This window comes from Lemur catta, chromosome 8, assembly GCF_020740605.2.
Source record: "Lemur catta isolate mLemCat1 chromosome 8, mLemCat1.pri, whole genome shotgun sequence".
Classification (NCBI taxonomy): domain Eukaryota; kingdom Metazoa; phylum Chordata; class Mammalia; order Primates; family Lemuridae; genus Lemur; species Lemur catta.
Window position 1 is genome coordinate 33,201,158 of NC_059135.1, and position 19,332 is coordinate 33,220,489.

A 19,332-nucleotide genomic window follows, 5' to 3' on the forward strand; every position below is an offset into this window, starting at 1 on the left:
TTTTTCTACCTCATCTCCTTTTTATGAGCTTTTAAGTATTAGAAAACTCACATTTCTTCTGTTGAAGCCCATCAAATTTTCAGTAGTTTCCATCAGACTCCATGTTTAAAACACAGCAAACCTTAAGTGCTCACAGTCGATTGCTGGATCCTCCTTAATTCCTTTGGAGATCACATAGGAAGTGATGGCGTATAAATAGGTTCTCTAGAAGGTTAATGAATACAATAATATGGTTCATATGAGGGCTTTTGTTCCTTATTGAATAAACTACACTGACCATGTACTTTAACATGGGTAATAGAAAAACGTGGTTGATACCTTTAATTAATAAATCCTAAAATGTAGCAATACAGAGTTTTTACTTTTTTAAATTATGATTTTTCTTCCAAACTCTTTGTTTAGCTACCACAAGGTATAGCTCATGATATATACATTTGGCATGTGAAGCTAGAGGCTTAAGAGACTTGGATTTTCTTTATAAGTAGAGCATTCTATGCCATCATTGGAATTAAAATGTATCACTAACCATTTCAAATGGACAAGAAATTAACTGCTGGTATCGGGCCATTTATTGCATAATATCACAACTGTCAACATGACCTAGGGCTGCTGAAGACTCTTCTGGAAGCTAAATTCAAGCCAGGTAAAGACAGTGGATAGCACTGAGACAAAGTATGCTGATGAATAGAGGTGGAGGCCCTGTGGCAGGTGAAAGCATGGAAACTACTCCAAATTAAGAGTATAAAGAAGCACCTCATTCTCTATCATGATGAAAGTAAAGATTGGGAATAAAGGAAGATCAATGGAATGGGCAGTCATCATTTTCAAAATCCCATGGCTTTGAGAGCAGCTATTAGCATTTGAGAGCCCAGAGGAAATGTATTCTACATCACTGCATACAATGTAATATGGAAAATATTTCAAATGGCCAAAAATATTAATATCTTGGATGGAAAGAAGCATGGGTGAAGTGGTGGAGGCAAGAAAACTCACTCACACTGGTGGACTGACTACTACATGACAGGAGCTGTGCTAGGTACTTTCACCGCTGTTACCTGATTTCATCTTTCAAATCTAAAAGTTGGGTATTATCTCATTTTTGCAAGTGAGGAAATTGAGGTATATAGAGAATAGACCCAAAGCCAAATTGCTACCAATTAGGAAACTAAGGATTTGTGTGGAGAGTTATCTAATTCCTTTTTATTTTACATTATGACTTTAAATGTATCTTTAAATCTTAAATAAAGGAAAATGGTTTCTGGTGGGAAGGAAGGCAGGCACAGTAGTTGGAGCATGGCCTCCCCTCTGAAGCATTTATTCTAGAATTGAATGGGCTTCACAATGCACTGTCCTCTACTTTCTATCATCTGTAGATTGACTTGCATATCCTCCACAGGCTGCAACCACCACTGGCCTTCTGCTTGTTTATTTGCTTTGGACTAGTCATTGTCTTGTGGTTACTGACCCAGCTCCTTCGCAAATATCATAGACAGTCTCTCAGGCATCTTCTTTGGGGTGGTCAGCCAGTGAGGCCAACTGTATCATGTGTTATTTATCAAAGCAAAATTATATGGCTAGCAAAATACAGCACACAAATTACAGAGAGATGCTTACATCTTTAGGCCAATACCCACAGTGCACTGTTTTCCTTCTGAAAAACAGGTATTTATTCACATATTATGCTGTGATATAAAAAGAGTCTGGAATTTGTAAGCTAATTAACTGGAAATAATTATAGCCAATAAAATAATGATGTCTATTTGTTTATGCTTTTTCATGTGTAACCTGACCTATATGTTTAAAAAGGTAAATTTATTTTAGCATTTATTTTCAATTATGCCATTATTTAAATTTTGGTCAACTGGTTTTTTAGTGTACTGTACTTTTGTTTTTGGTAAAATTATTGACAAACCCATTCTTATATGAAGACAAAAGGAACAGAGTACATATATATTAATTAAGTTTCTAGTTTGCTCAACTCAGACATTAACATTATTAATATTTTTAAAGGATCACTGCTTACATTCACTTCCATAACATGTTAATCTTTCATGATCAAATATATGTCAAACATAGATTTCTCAGCTGATGGGAGATTTGGTAAATCCAGTCCTGCCCATTTCCTTATCATAATATGGGCAAAGCAACAAAGACAGAAGATTCTTAGGTAAACATTGTTTCTAAGAATGTCAATGTTTATTGCCACTGGGCAGGTCTGGTCTAAAGAGTAGGAACAAATATACTAAACCTTCTCGCACACTCTGATTATTGAGAATGGGTCTGTACAACAGAAATTATTCCTTTATTTTGTTCTGAAAAATGAACTAGCAAACAAGTGCCTTGAAGAATCATTCCCAGAGGCAGAGTATTCTCGCTCCATCTCGATTCCTCCCCTGTAAGAGCTCTGGTCTTAAACATATTGATGCATCGCAAGGTCTCTGTGTTCATTACTTCCAAATACAATTATTGCCAAGCACTGTGCTAAAGCCTGGAAATACAAAAATGAATCTGATACAATTCCTGCCCTCAAAGAGTTTACAGCTTGGTGGAAAAGAAAGACAGTAGGCAATATTAATGCAATGTGTTGTGTGATATAAGGGAATTATACAGTGCCATGTGGCAGTAGGCGCACTCCTTTCTCCAAATACCCTGTTTTGCATCCATTGATTCACATGGTGGCTGAGGAGCTTCCAAGTAGGTAAAGCAACTTCAACGGCATTTACAATTGGTGTTTAGAGTTATCTGACTGTCTAAGGGGAAGTCAAAATCCTGAGCAGGGATTATAGTATCTCTGAGAGAGAATGTATCACATGGACAAGAGTCTGGAAGGGTGAGCAGATGCCACCAATGAGGGTGAGTGTCAGACGGGAGGAATGGCTGCAGGTAAGGCATCATTGCCGGTACTTGAACCCATCCAGATTCAGCAAATGTGTGCATGGGTGCACCTTGTGAAGGAGAGAATCATGTGTTCAAACGAAAGAACTTCCTGCACACTATATCATGTCAGGGCCCAAGCAAACCTCCTGGGGTACCTCTCACTGAGAGTAACTCCAGAGAGAGGAGGGTTCTCTGCTCCCATGGTAGAAACCGCTAAGCAGTTGCAGCCAACCCAGGTCCCTGTGGCACAAGAAAAATGGCTTTGGTGAACATGGCAGCTCAGAGCAGTCACTGCCAGTTCTTCACACCACGAGACATGAGTCTAGAGCAAGAAGCCAGATCAAAAAGTTTTTATACACTATGGGAAAGAATTTGCACTTAATCCTAAAGGCTTTGAAGAACTTTAATAAGGGCAATGATTTAATGGAATTTGTATTCTCAGGACAATCACTCTGGTGGTTTGGGAGAATGGGCTGAAACGAATTAAGGCATGGACACCCTGGCCTGGCCTGGCCCAGTTATGTAGCCCAGCCCTGCCTTGGCTGCCTTAACCATGAATAAGCCAAGAAGACACAAGCAGATTTCAGAGGGAAAGAATTCAGCCATTTGGCCAGGGATGACCCAGCTAGGAAGTACACGGAATAGTTACGGGTCACACTGAGCAATCAAACCATGACATATAAAATTTTAAATGTTGTACTAGTCGAAGGAGTTGATAAAGACAACATAATGGTTCATAAATTATGTTACAAATGAGAGAAAGAAAGAGAGATTACAAAAATCACATATATTTGGAAATTCATTCAAAAGATTAAAAATTGCATGTTACATTGTAACCTTCAAATATCTCCACTGGAAGGTAACCATTATAGTAAGTAGATTATTCTAGAAATGAATTAAACACCGAGGCAATGGCTTCTCCAGAATGACTGGGTCAATAACCCTGTTTGTACTGTAAGATACATGTAAGGTATCCCAGCACTCCATGAGAGACCTTCTGGTGGCCAGAGTCTTCAGCCTCTGAACAGCTCTCGTCCATTTAGATTCCATAAACTTTCCCATAGAGCAGTCTTTTTCAATGTATACCATGGGATGCAAACCAAAAGAACTGGCTTTGGAAATAATTTTTATGACTTATCCCTTTCCACAGGCTACAAGTACTTTAGCTCAGTTCTTGCAATGATAAAATGTACACATATTACCAAATACTCAGAAGGTCTTACCCAGACGTAGTTAAAACGAGTTAAGGAGCTACTTCCAGGAAGTTAAAATGTCAACCACAAATTCAGGGAGAATAGCACTAAGGGGGAAAAAAGCTCAAAAAAGAAAAAAAATATATGGATTTTAACTTTATTCTAGCTTCATTGAAATAAACAACCTCCATTTACATCTGGGAAAAATCTATTCAGTTTTCGATTACCCTTAAGATCGAATATTCCAGTAATCTGATATTTCTCCATACTATGTGTATCAGGGAAGGTATTCATAATATTAACTTTGGGGATACCCAAATAAAGATTACGCCTTCAATTCTTCAAGAATTTCAAAGAGTCTGATTCCATTTCTGTGCCCAAAAGTCACAAAAACATTCTATGACCTGTCTTGCATCTGTTGTTTTAAAATAACTTCACAATAATGTATGATTTCTATTCTTATTTTGTTGAAACCACTGGCATTTGCCCAACCCGTAAACAAAAACAGCATTCCAGAAACCACCAGACATCAAGTATGCAATTTTCTTCCCTAATACTTGGTCTAAAAGAAAGGCTACAGTTGCACATTTACTGTAACCATTGTGCGTGCATTCATATTCTGCCACCATCTAGTTAAATTCATTTTTAATGAGTCACATCATGAAGCACTGTATATTTTTGTTGCTAAATTTATTAACATATACTTATGGGAGTATAGTTATACAGCTTTTCTTGCGGTGTTTGTGTTTGGACTAATTTTTGCTAATTTTCTTTTGTTTTTCCAAGGAATATTTTTGTCCTTCTAAACCTCAAGAATCACATTTGATGTGGTTATCAAGAAAGAATTCAAAAGTTTTGGCATTCTTAAAGGCATATATTTCTAATATGTATTCTTCACATACTTTGAAAATTCTTTTGGAAGATAAACCTGGCATGCAAATTTTACCTTCGAAATTTCCTCCACTCAGTTTGATCTCAGGTATTAGACATAGAGGGCAGTAATTATAACAAATGTATTATTGCAATAAATTTAACACTTAGATTCAGGATCGATGGGCTACCAAAATGAAGCAAAATGATCTATGATTTCAATGAGAATAAAAACACAGCACTGAGCCAGGCACAGCAGCTCACACCTGTAATCCCAGCATTTGGGGAGGCCAAAGCTGAAGGGTTGCTTGAACCTAGGAGTTTGAGACCAGCCTGGGCAACACAGTGATACCCTGTCTCTACAAAAAAAGAAAAAAAAAATTAGCCAGGCATGGTGGCACGTGGTGGCACACACCTGTAGTCCTAGTTACTTGGGAAGCTGAGGTGGGAGGATTACTTGAGTTCGGGAGTTCGAGGCTGCAGTAAGCTGTGATTGCGCCACTGCGCTCCAGCCTGGGTGACAGAGTGAGAAAGACCCTGTCTCTAAAAATTAATTAATTAATTTTAATTTTAATAAAAAAGCAATAATAAAAGTGACAACATGAGACAGTGGAAATGAGCATGGACTTTGGCAGGAACAGACTCAGTTTGAAGCAGCGTTTTACAGAAAGTTATTCAGCCTCTCACAATCTATTAATATTTCTTCTACTGGAAAATGAGACTACAGCATATCCCAAAAGTCACCATACATAGGGAAAATGGGAAATTGTAGCTAAATATACATTTATTTACAAAATATTCATTACAAAATTTTTCCTTTGTATGGAGACTTTTGGGATACCCTACATTACCCACCTAAAGGAGCTGTTAAAATAATTAAATGAAATATGCTTGAAAAAATGCTTATACCTTAGACACACAAAGTAAATTAATATTAAAGAAACAGCAAGTAAATAAGTTAATGTCATTTTATTCTACATATCCATGGGTATTTTATTTGTAAATCTACATGCATACATATCATATTATGCATATGTGTATCCATATAAAGCAAGCTATACTGAAATACACAAAAGTCCTCAATGGAGCAGAATTACATGATGACCTGAGTTAGATAAAGTGTAGAAAGACCTTATTTTCCTATTTAGGTCAGTTACATACATGCATCATTGCTAAATAGGAAATTGGAAATTTATTCAATGTCAAGAAAAGCCATTTAGCCACTGATGATTCACATTTTGCCTTGAGCAGTCTGGCAGGAAACTGGCGTATCACTTGTTGGCAAATTTGAACGGTATTAAATTGAACAGGTAAAAAATAGACTTGTGAATTAACCAAATTAAATTTGCAATACGTATTTCCGAGAGGAGTGGACCAAGGAATGCTGATGTAATTTACAGAAAGTATAAGGATTTGCAGCACAGTCATCCTTCCCAAAATCAAACCTCTAGGACATTCCAGAACCCCTCACCCCGACCCCTGGGGTAACAGAGGGTAAGCTGTGGGCTACATGAACTTTGAGCCCTCAGACTCCTCACACCACCAGTCATTGGTCCTCACTCTGTCAGAAAGATGAGGTAAGGCCAAGTTCCATGTGCATCTATACAGTAAGCCAGATATATTTCTGTTCACTTGCTTTTATAAATACTCAATCTCCGTTTCCAGTTCACATTCACTGCCATTTTGATTCTGACTCACTTCTCTATTTTGACTTCCAGCTTCAACTATTTCCTGGATCCAAACAATCTCTTGACTTTCTCTGATTCACTATTTTCAGCCTTCGCTGATTGTGGTGTAGCTTGAACCTCTGATTCTGTTTCCTCTTCCCCAGTTCCCATTCCCTTTGGTTCCTCTGGGGATGCAAAAACATCTCCAGAGCATTCCAGGGACCTACATTCTAGACAGACAATGAGGCAAGGATTTATCTCAACATCTAATCGCTAAGCAGGGGAAGCAAATCACTATTATGCTTCTAGGAATGAAATTATGCCATTCAGTCCAAAGGAATATGAGTTAGTTCTCAAAGAGGAACTGCTTGTGTTACATGAACATTTTCAGAGAGATATTTTTTACTTTTGTGTGTTCAACATAACAACTAAAATACAATTTCAGGGGAGGTAGGAAGAACCTGCAGTTGCCTCTCTTAGATGTTGACTTTTTTAGTTTTTCCACAAATCCAAGTAAAATCAAAATATAACTAATTTAGAATACTAAACTAACTCCAAAGACTTGACTGGATCCTTCAGCAAAATTAGACCTCCTGGGCACCGTCCCAAGAGACAAGCTGATGTCCTGATGTTTCAAAAACAGTAACAAAGAGAAATGAGGTTTCCAACCACCAGTCTTTTTTCCATTTTAAACACACAAGTCTTGGAGTACTGATTTTAACCATGGCAAACCCATCCTCAGCCCACAGTCTGGATATCACTGAAAGATACAGGCTCTGTCAGACTAGCACCTCTCCATGTCTGGGATGAATGGTGATTTTATTTCTAAAGTGTTCTGCATTTCTGTGTTTCACTTCTCCAGGGCCCCAAAATGTTCACAGGTATAAGTCTTTGAATCCATTCATGGTTTATTATAGTGTTCCTAAACGGAGGCCATGAGAGATGTCCATTCCAAAGCTGGTCACTGGCCTTGGTAACCAACCACACATATTCTCCCCTCTGTTTTCCCCCTTGGGAAAGTGTCAAAAGTTCATTTGAATCCACTGTATACAGCAAACACTTAATTGTCTCCTACTGGGAACAGAATTTTCTCTCTCTCCTGCCCCATGTTACTTAGGTACTCTTTTACTGCTTTCCTCTTTCATCTAAATCCAATGTTACATCATATTTAGATAAGGCTATTTACTTCATGAGCTTTTCTTTGCTTTGTCCCTTACGGGCCTGGCATCCAACCAAATACAGACTGGCTCCATAGTAGAGTCACTGTTCTGTCACACAACAAGCTTCAGAGGAAGAGGAACAGGGAGTAGTTGATGATTTTCCTAACTGGAAAAAAAGCCTGTCATTTTGGAGTCATAGATAGCATGCCTCTATAATTGTTCTCTAATACCTAGAAAACCAAAAGCAGTCTGCAGTCCTAGACAAATGAGGACAGAAAAATCCTTCCCCTTCACAAAAAAAATTAATGGAAATGAAATGAGGATCAATGCCACAAAAGCCCAGGTTACAAGTGTGCCCCTTCAAAGCCAATGGGACTCCCAGATGCCTGCCAAGTCATGCTCTACTGGTAAAACTGCAGTCAGGACAAGAAGAAACAACTCGCTGAGGATAAACTCAATCTCAACTTAAGAAATACAGCCTAACTTCAGAGTCATGAAGAAGGAGCTGAGAAACACATCTGCCACACAGCAGGCTAAGAATGGTGCATATGAGCAAAAGGAAATGGTATAGTAAGACAGAGAGGTAAAGCTGAAAATAGCAACATGCAGGCTTCCCAGTATGTCCCTAAGTGAATATAAAAGCACAGAACCCAAGAATGCTTGTTCTTACATGGGGAAAGATCTCCTCAGTTTCTTAGTCAAAGTTTCAACAAATATTCACTTTATGCCACATGCTGGCTCTATAAGACACATAAAGCTCTGTTGATAAATTGCTTTCAGCACCAGGCAGAGGTAACTTTGATTTTAGTATCACTATTACATGCCTTTCACAGTGTGTTAATTTCACAGTTGTCTTCACATGTTCCCAAATGGTTCTCCATAACTAGGGAGGGCTCATGGGAAAAGAAATCTACCTGTTTATGGGCAAGTTCCCAACATAGACCACACCATATATACAACTTATAAATACAGGGAGCAGAGACTACATTATTATCAGTCCTAAATATGTATCTATAAAGGTTGGGGTCCTTATCCACCCCCCTCATAAAATGACCCAAGTCTGTGCACGTCAGTCAGCTCTTGCAGCCAGAGCATGCTCTCAATACTGAACGTGAGAAATAGAAAGAGCCTCATGCTCGATGTTAGACTACAAGACTAGACCAAGACAATACATGTGGGATAACATCCATTTATATTTAATTATAAATATATTGAAAATTTTATTTCCAATAAAAGAAATGTCTTTTTAATTCTGTTAAAGTAAATGACTCACAGGATGCCTGCAACGCCATGCCTGATCAATGCGTTGTTTTCATTTTTATCTCCATTTCCCAAGTGTATAGCATGTGACTGTATGAATGGATAGATGGATGATCAGCTGCAATTAATTATATATTTTCCCCTTAACATTTATTCTTGTACATTTCCAAATTTTTGTTTTTGTCTGAAATATATTCTCTGACATCTTTGAAGAAGTCTGGTTTAGTTTTTTCTTCTCTTTTATTAATTTTCAAATGTTCCATTTTTTCCACTCTTCCCCAGTGCATCCAGCATGTTCAGGATTCCTCAGCTCCTGCAGAAGGCCATATGGAGGCCCGAATGCACCCCCCTCCCTCGTAGAGGACCTGGATACATACATTTCCTTTCTATTAGCTCTTTTTAAGCCCTATCAACAAAAATTAAAATACTTCTCCCAGAAGCTGCCTCTGCCAAGTCTTCTGATTGATTTTCCACTGCCAACTGATCAAGTAATAATGACCACTTCATCATTCAAAGAATTCCTCATGACCCAGTGCACAGAGCCAAGGCAGGGAAGCTTGTTCATGTGGAGTGTCATCCAGGTACTGTCCGGGAGCTGAGCAATGTCAGTGACAAGCCACAGAGGAGGGAGAAAATAGAAAATGGGTGTATGTAACAGTTATTTCAAAAAAGTCAAAAGCTCAACATAAATAGAATATTGTCGGAGAAGACCAGGTTGCCCAGTGGTTAAGAGCATGGACCCTGGCACCCATCCACCAGGGTTCGTCATCCTGGCTGGGCCACTCATTAGCCATGTGATCTTTCGCAAGTTACTTACTGTCTCTGTGTCCTAATTTCCCCTGTAAAATGGATATAATAATTGCACCTACCTCTTAGAGTTAATGAGAGAATTAAATTCATTAAATCATGTGAAGTGCTTAGAATAGTGTCTGGCACACAGTAAGCGCTCAAGAAATGTTAGCAGTTTTTATCATTATTATTATTACTATTATTATTGTTATCACTTTTGAAGGGAAACAAAAAGATAAAAACATAGGAAAGTTCAGAATGGGGAGAGTAAGAAAATACGGCACCAGCTTTTGATGGTCAAAAGCTGCCTTCTGCTATTTATTGTGTTTAATTCAAATCTAGCCCCCACTCCACAGACAGAGTAAATTATGAACAAAATGGTTCACCAAAACTCCCAAAACAATAATGTCAACTGTTCTTTTCCATGAACTATTCATTTTCTGCAACTACTTAAAAATTAAGAGAAATGTCCCATTTTGTTTTGAGTATAAAATATTGGAAATATCTTTAACTCTTTAGTAGCTTACATATCTTCAGATGAACTCTACAACCAAAACTACTTCTTGTAAGTATCCCCAAAATAGTTGTTTTTCTTCTTTATTCCATACTCAAAGTATTACCCCAGATTCTGAAGACCCCTTTACTTTGACATCTTACTTTCTAAACAGATGCAGAGAATTTTGTTAGTCTTCTCTGATGTGTAAAAAAAAAAAAAAAAAAAAAAAAAAGGACCTTCTTCTAGAAACTCTATCACCTTATATAAAAAGATAATCTTTCTGTGTTTACAAGCTCTGTTTTCAGGAGCACCTAAATCCTCATATTTCTTCAATCTTTCTTATCTTACTGTTCTATTCTATTCTAGTCCTCTATCTTATTCAAAGAATTCTTTATCTTCTTTATTCAATTCACCCACATTAATTCAACTTTACCTACACTTTCAGTACCATACTTTGTCACATTCATCTGAGTAATATTTACTATGCATCTACTGTTGTGCATCCTAACATTGCAGATGCAGCAGAGAACAAAAGTAGGCAACATTTCTACTCTCACACGGCCTATATTTTGGCTGGGAAATGCAGGCAGACAACAAATAAATAAATATACAATGTTTAGGTGTAATAGGTTATAAATGAAAATTAAGCAGACTGAGAAAGCAATATCTAGAGGCGGAAAGCAATATCTAGATAACTTGGTTAGAAAAGGCCTTTCTGATATGATGACATTTGAGTAGACATCTGAGTAAGATGAGGGAGTAAAAGATGTAAAAATCTGATTTACTGTTCTAGGAAGCAGCCCAGGTATCGGCATGTTTAACATCAGAAAAATTACCTAACTTCTATAAGCCTCAGTTTCCTTCTCTGTAAAATGACAATGATGATAATACCATTGGTTTTGGGTTGTTATAAAAATTAGAGATGTCTGTAAAAGATTAGAAAAGGACCTACTGCAATCAGTAAATGTTATTATTATCTCATACAGCTATGTAACTTTGTTGACTGTCAAAATTTAGGATGCTCCCATATTACTTTATGAAAACTGCCTAAGAAGCATTTCAGAATTTACAGCAAATTAAGTCAAGCTGATAATACAGAAGGAAGCATGATGCACTGAAAGGAATACAAGCTGGAGAAACCAACAAATCTCTGAGCCCCACGACCCCAACTTTCTGGATGTAAGATCTTGGGAAAGTTATACGATTTCTCCAAATATCGGTTTCTTTGTCTATAATAGGTTGTGCTAAGGATTAAATAACTTCATATATAAAAAAGGCCTAGTCCAGTCCTGACCTAAACAAATGCTCATTTCTTTCTTCACAGCTTTCTGTACAATTACTTAGATAAAATAACACCATTTGTTCATATAATTTGAAGCACAGAATTAAACAGGTAACCTTTTGTAGGTGAAATATTTAAAATGTGATTCCATACAGTCACAATAACCTTGAGGTCATTGGGGTGTTGGGGGAAGGCATAGAGAAGCAGGAAAAATAAGTAGTTAGCCTGTGACCAACTACTTTGCTTCTAAAAAAATACCCCAAACGTCTGTAAAAGGGAAACTGTTTTACAGAATTTTTCCACTCAAAGAGTTTTCTTGTCAAGAAAGTTTGTCCAAGTCAGGAGTGCTTTATCATTTTACCAAAAGTAGAGAAGTGCTTGGAGACCTGACAGTATCCATACTAAAAATCCCTCATGGGATTTGGCCTCCCTAAGCCCCAATAATTCCCAATCCCACCAAAACAAAATGTCCCCCCAAAGCGCAAGGGTCCTGAGGTCTCTAACAAAGTATTGCATCAGATGTTTATTAAAGATAAAAGATCAATGTATTCAAAGTCAATTAAAGAGAACAACTAAAGATACAAACACAAGATAAAGTGCAAGAACTAGTTTAAACCAGAAAACAAGCTTTAAAACAGAAAAGACTGAATACAGTTCAAATCCTGGCTCAGTTCCAAATTTGGACATCAATCCTTTCACAGATGATATGCTAAAATGGGTTTATTATTCAGAAACTATTGCTGAGAGCCTGCTGCATAGCAGTCGTCTCTCTAGGCGCTGGGGAGGCAAAGGCAGACACCACAGACAAAACCGCTGCCCTGTGGAGCCCGTCCGGAGGGGAACAGGTGAGAGGTATGGTAAATCAAATGGCAACAAGTGCTATGGAAAAGAATAAAGCCAGGAAGTGGGAGTATGAAATGCAGGGTCACTCCAGGCAGAGAAGATAACAAATCCCTCTGAGGGAGGGATTTACCTGGATTATTAAACAGGTACAAGGAGGGACAGCGTGCAGCTGGCATGAAGTGAGCCAGGGGGAAGGGCAGGGGGTGAAGAAGCCAAGAGGTATCTCAGGGGCCAGATTCAGCATGGCCAGTGGGTCATTAACAGCACCGGGGCAGAGAGCCACTGCAGGCTTTGAGAAAAGGACCACAATAAACTGACATTTAACCTCTGTGGTACTGATGCCAGGGTTTATTGGAATGGGGGGAAGCAGGGAAACGGGGAATGATGGCAGGAGCTTGGACTACTGTCTTATAAACTAAAGTTTTGCTGAGAAAATTCCTTTTTCTAAGATAGGGAAGACTGTGAAGCAGTGATTGGTTGGTGGTGGGTTGGTTTGGGGGGGTTGAGATGGAGATCAGTTTGAGAAGCCTGTTAGACATGCAAGTAGCAATGTCCAGGAAAGGAGGACGTTAAATATGTATGTCAGGAGTTCAGGGAAGTTGTCCTGGCTGGAAATATAAATCTGGGATTTTTCATAATAGAGATAGCATTTAAAGCCTGCGAGGAGAGGAGACGGACCTAGAAAGTGAGCGTAGAGAGAGGAGAGACCTGAGCTGCTCAAGGTTCAGGAAGGTGAGCTAGAACTAGCGAAGGAGCTTCCACTGAGGTAGGAGCACAGCCACAGAGTCTAGAAGCCATGAGAAAAATATTTTAAGGAGGAGGGAGTGATCTCCTGTGAGGAAAATAATATGCTGCTTCTCCATCAATCAAGAAGCGGGCTGAGGACTGATACTAGGTTCAGCAATGTGGAGGTCCTTGAGGACTTTAACAAGAGAGTGTCAGTGGAGCAGGAGGGGAGAGAAGAGAGGTGGGGAGTCCGGGACATCAAGTAAAGACAACCCTCTGAGGGGCTTTGTTCTAAAATGGACTGAGAAGTGGTCCCAGCTATTCTGGAGACTGAGGTGGGAGGATCCATTGAGCCCAGGAGTTTGAGACCAATCTAGGCAGTGTAGCAAAACCCCATCACACACAAAAAAAATTAATTAAAAAACAAAATGGACTGAGCAATGAAGAAATAGCAGGTTGGAGACGTGGGGTGAAGAGAGGTAGGAGAAATTACAACAGAGAGAGGGGCAGTTTGATGCTAAGGAGAGAAATGAAGCCACCGCTGCTGTGGCGTCCAGCTTCTGACTCGGGAGGAGTGAGGGGCTCTCCAACCAAATAGAGGGGCTGCTCTCGGATGCAGGGAGGAGAGTACGGCCATGGTAACAGCAGGAAGGCAGAAGAACTGGCTCAGAGACTTGTAAGAGGTTGAATGTGGAAAGAAAGCCAATTTCCAACATGTCAGACTAGTTAATGCTACTGGTCTCTCTGAGAGGTAACGATGAAAAGCTATAAAAAGCCAAAGCAGCTGCAGGAGCAGCTGATGTGAACCTAGAAGGTGTAGCCATGTGAGAGGACCACGTCATTATTATGAAAGGGATTCTTAGAATTGCCACCCAAGTAGATTCTGTTGGGGACGGGGTGAGGGAAGGAAAGTGAAAGGGGAGGGAAGGGAGAGGAGAAGGCCACACACAATCTTAAATTCAATATTTCACTCCCATTAAAGATAAGCTGTTTATAAGCTTCAGTGGAGGGCATATAATTCTATGTAAAAACTCTGTGGTTCCTCTTCCCAAACATAAATCATAAATCATGATCATTCTACACTCTGCTCTCTGGGAGTCCTCGAGGCAAAGAGACAACAGGACACGAGGTATGGTAATAAAAAGTCTGGGTATTATAAAATCCACCCTGAGCTCCAAGAAGAAAAGGCTAACAAGAAGAGAGCTCTGAAAAGTACTAATTTACCCAGGTACAGTGCAGTTTTGTACATTTTTTATTCACATCCTCAGGAATCAAATGTCCACCTGGATACCTGAGAGAATTTTTTTAATAAATTATGACGATATTTGCTTTAAAGATAAACTATGAATTCTTTTTGGAACTAAGTGCCTTGATAAAATAATGAATATTAAATACATCTTAGAGTCACAGAAAGGACTCAGCGCAAGAGTCTCTCTGCGGTAGCTGAGGAGTGCCCCCTACAGTCTGATGTGCACAGCGCAAGCAGATGACGAGGAAGGAACTGAGCAGCAGAGTTTCAGGATTCTCAATAAGGCATCAAAGAAAGAAAGGTAAGAAAACTTCGCTGAAAAATGTGACATTAAAGCCTAGGAAATATGTGGACACTATGAATTGCTATTTTTACATATTTGTGAACAGCAAGAAATGAAAACTACTTGCATGGATTTTCTTCTATTTGACTATCATCATCTATTGCCTACAACTAAAGAAAACAATGTATTAGTAAAGTCTGTTTTCATTCTTTGGTTACTTCACATCAGTATTTGAATATACATGAAAATAATAGTAAAAAGAAACATCTTATTCTGCTATGCAAAGAAAAACGATCTGGGAGCAGAAATGATTTGCATTGAATGTTAGTAACATAAAAAGAAAATGCAACATATTTATTAAAATGAAGTTAGATGGATTCTAACTTAAGGGTTTTTTTATTCCTTTTAGTAAAGACTCCACAAAGAAATATTGGTTTCTATGAATGTTATCACTTAAAATATTAATGATTTTCAAAATAAAAATTACAAGAAGCATGAAAAACATATCCTATGATTATCAATGAATTTTAATGTAATATAGAAATATACTTATAAATATGTCAAAATATATTACTACACTGATATTCAATATTATACACTGTATGAAATGTTATAATAATTTGAGAGGCAGAAAATTTTATAGTATATCAGCTAATTAAATTTAATAAATTTCATATATAAAAATATATTTCAGTTTAATTTTCTGTTTGTAAGAGAAAGGAAAGACAAAATACACACCAAATCTTTAAAATTTTTATTGGAAAGATTTTAAATATTAATAGTAGCACAATTTAAATGTATCAATGTATTTGGTGTCTAACTATTAAATTAAAACTCAGAATTATATAAATGTTTAGCAATGGACACAATAATATTTATCTAAGTTAATAGTCTTTTACATGATCTTTGAATAAATGCAGATCTTTGGAAAACTACATTTAACATCATAAAATGTTAATTCAGACTCAATTTCACATATAATTCATGAGTATACATAAATGTATGTGATTAAATTGATAAATTATACTTTCAAACATTTTCATAAAGAATGTTTTTCACACTCAGAAAGATGTAATTAGGGGCATGGTTTGATGACTTCATTTTTATGGATTTTAATGTGATATAATCTAATATTTATATATATTGCTTCTAAAATGTTTTAAATTACATAATAATGAAATTAAAAAATATCTTATTTCTTGTAGGTAACAAAAGCTAGCATACTTAAGAAAAACTACTTGCTATGTTAATCTTCCTAAGTGGTCTGCTTATTGACCTAATAATCACAATTGTCTCTTCTTTCCACTTTCTAATAATATGTATGTGATGCATTCAGATGCAGCACTTGTGGAAATGCCCGCTAAAAAATACATTAGTGCATAGGCCCCATAAGTGTACAGTACATTCAAATTAATGAATCTAGCTGTGGTCATATTTAATTAACCTTCTGAATGTACTCACCCACATTATAGAATCTTTTCCAAAATTGAAATTATACTTTTAGTAATATGAAATAAAATATTTCAATACCTTAATAATTCTTCAATTTTTAATCCCAGAAAAGGAAAGGAAAGAAGGAAAGAAGAAAGGAAGGAAGGAAAGAAGGCCGGGAGAGAAAGAGGGAGAAAGGGAGACAGGTGTGGATAGAAGGCTAGAAGGAAGAAATTAGGCAAGCCAGCCCACTGGTTTGGATAAATGAATCAACATTGACAAATTAACAATTTCCCCCAAAAAAGGAATTAACAATTTCCAAATACAGCACTGGTCCAGAAAGAAATTCTACTATCCCTAGATAACAAATATGAATAAAAAATAAAATGTGCCCAAGCTTTAAATATTATGTTGATTATACAGTCTTGACTTGTGGAAATGTACAAAAGTACAATTAAGATGATTTTGAATAAACTTTTATTCAAATTGAAAACAATTTTAGGTTGCATATACTCCTTTGGTGTTTAGAAGATAATACAAATTCAGTCACTTCCTTGTGCCCCAGAAAATGTGGACATTTTTTAGAAAGGCTATTGCTTTCATACTGTTCCTACCATGAAAAATGCTACCTTTTTTGGCTAATACAAAGAAACCACAATTAACAGTGAAACCATAAATACTTTCTGTGTTAACCACAAATGGCCTTTCCCATAGAGAAATGGCTTACATGTGTTCTAAATGTGTTTGGTTTCGTTTTGTATGGAAGGAGCTGTGGGTATGTTTTTATCTAAGAAAAGAATATGGCATGCACATGCACAACTTTCTAAAATGAGAAACACTCATTGAATTTAATCGGAGTTTTGTCTGGGCCGGAAATTCAAAATTAAGCTCCACGGGTGATGATTTTGGATTCTCTGGACAGGACTTTAGGGTCTACTTGCCAAACTTTCTTGGACTCTCAGTGAAACACAAGGCAGAAGGGATCTTCGCCTATATCCTATTAGTGTATCTGGTGTAACCATGGGCCGATCTCACCAAGCATAGCCTCCTCGCACATTTCCACCTTATCAGTTTAGTTTGAGTTGGTCTCGTACACAACTGTCTATTGCCTGTGATTCTGCTCTGCTTCAGTCCTTTGTGTCTGCCTGTGTGTGTGTGGTTGCACCGAATTTCTTCAGTATTTACTCATTATGTGAACATCGCAAATGTATGGCAATCTACACACGTTGGTGTTAATCATCATTTTTCTATTTGAATATAACATGTGTTGGGTCATTTTTATAAATGTTATCCACACTTTGAGAATACGTAGAGAAGAGAGGGGCCCTCTCAAAATGTGACCTTTGCTCACTTGTGCAAGTGAGTGTCCTTGGAAAGGGTCTAAATGGAAATTAAATCGAATTTTGTAGTTTTTTCAGTGGTCACATATAAAATAAAACGAGGAAACAAAACTGAAAATCAGGAATTGTTCAAAATACTCTCTACCCAGTTGAGTTTACACACTCAAAACAGCATATCTAAGCGAAGGATTTCCCACATAGAAATTATGTTTGGAAACCTCTCTATAAAAATGTGTCCCACTGAAGATGCATCAGGTCCGCTAAGTTTATCTTAATAACCTGCAGTGGTACTCTGAAGAATAAAACAGCAACTTTTTTATCATTCACAAGCTTGAGACAATAAACTGAACATTTGTTTTTCAATCGTTCTTTTTACTTTAAATGTGCGAAGGGAATTACTAATTTTAAAAGAAAAAAATTACCACTTTCAGAGCCCTGTAAATTCTCTTTCCTTAAAAACAAGGCTGGGTACTTGTGGCACTAAAACTAGTTTTAAAAAGAAAAAATTTAGTTCACAAAAATTAATAAAATGCATTGTTTGGCATCATGCAGACAAAGCTATTAATCAAGCTATCAATTGATGTTTTTTTGTAAATTGTGAATTTGCGATTAATTTGAATATGGTTATAAACAATGCTGATGATCTGTGATTCAAAATTAGGGTTCTTTTGGTGAGTTGATTTGTTTTCATGGGGATGAAGCTTGGGGTGTATGGAGGCGTTACTAGGGGTAGGACCACCCCCTCGCCCAGAGGCAGATGGAATGGAATTATCCACAGCTACAGGTCTTCATTTGCCACAATACCTGCCCATTCTCCCCTTCTTATTGAGCTATGTAATATATAATAAAACTTGTAAAGTCTTTTATTCTGCTTTAACCCAATTATCTTTTTAAAAACTATATTCAAATATATAAAGTCAAAATGTATGTATTGTATCAGTCTTTGAATATATGGAGAAGTGAGCTGCTCTATTTGCAACCAGGGAAGCTACTCTATATTTAAAATATCATCAGATACACAGTACTAAAATGGTAGATATTGTCAATGGATACTGTGGTTTTAACTATGGTTAAAAACTTCAGACAAGGCATATAAAAATAAAATATTGACTAATGCGACAAACTGTAAACACTTTTGGTTTTTCCTAAGGTGTTTCTTAAAAATGACTTGTAGAGCAATACAAAAAAAAAACATTTCCTAGAAATAATTTTAGTATAAGATGGTATTTCTAAAAACAAATTAAAAATAAAAAAGATGGTGTTATAAGGCAGCTTTTAAAGTTTCTGATGAAAGATAAATTGCAATTAATTTTTTATTACATTATGCCTCACATCACTGTTTAAGTCAAAATAGCTTTTATAAAAATAGCAAGGAGTACGAAACAAAGAAAAAACAAAATACAACATGATATTGGATATTTAAAGATCTCCCTCCCCCTCCACCACCACAAAACAATACATCTTGCATGTCAGAACAACCTTTTCTCTCCTCAACATAGTTCCATCTTTAATATCTTTCCCTTTACAATACTAGCAAAAGAAAATAAATACAATTGCACCACCTATAATCTCAAGACCATTTTTACTGTCACATGAATGTTAAAGGAATGATGTTTACGAACAGCACCAACCTTATAAATGAAGTCTTAAAAATATACACTCTCATCTTTTGCATTCACCTTATTTATAAAATGAATCTAAGAAATTTCCTTTCAAAGAAATTCTCAAAATTGACCCAAGGGTTACCATCCATTTTCCAAATATTGAAAATTCTCACGAAGAAACATTAGATTCTTTGTCTAGTTCATCTGGGGTTTCTTAATGTGAGGCCCATGAATCACTAACATCAAAATTTATCCCTGGAAC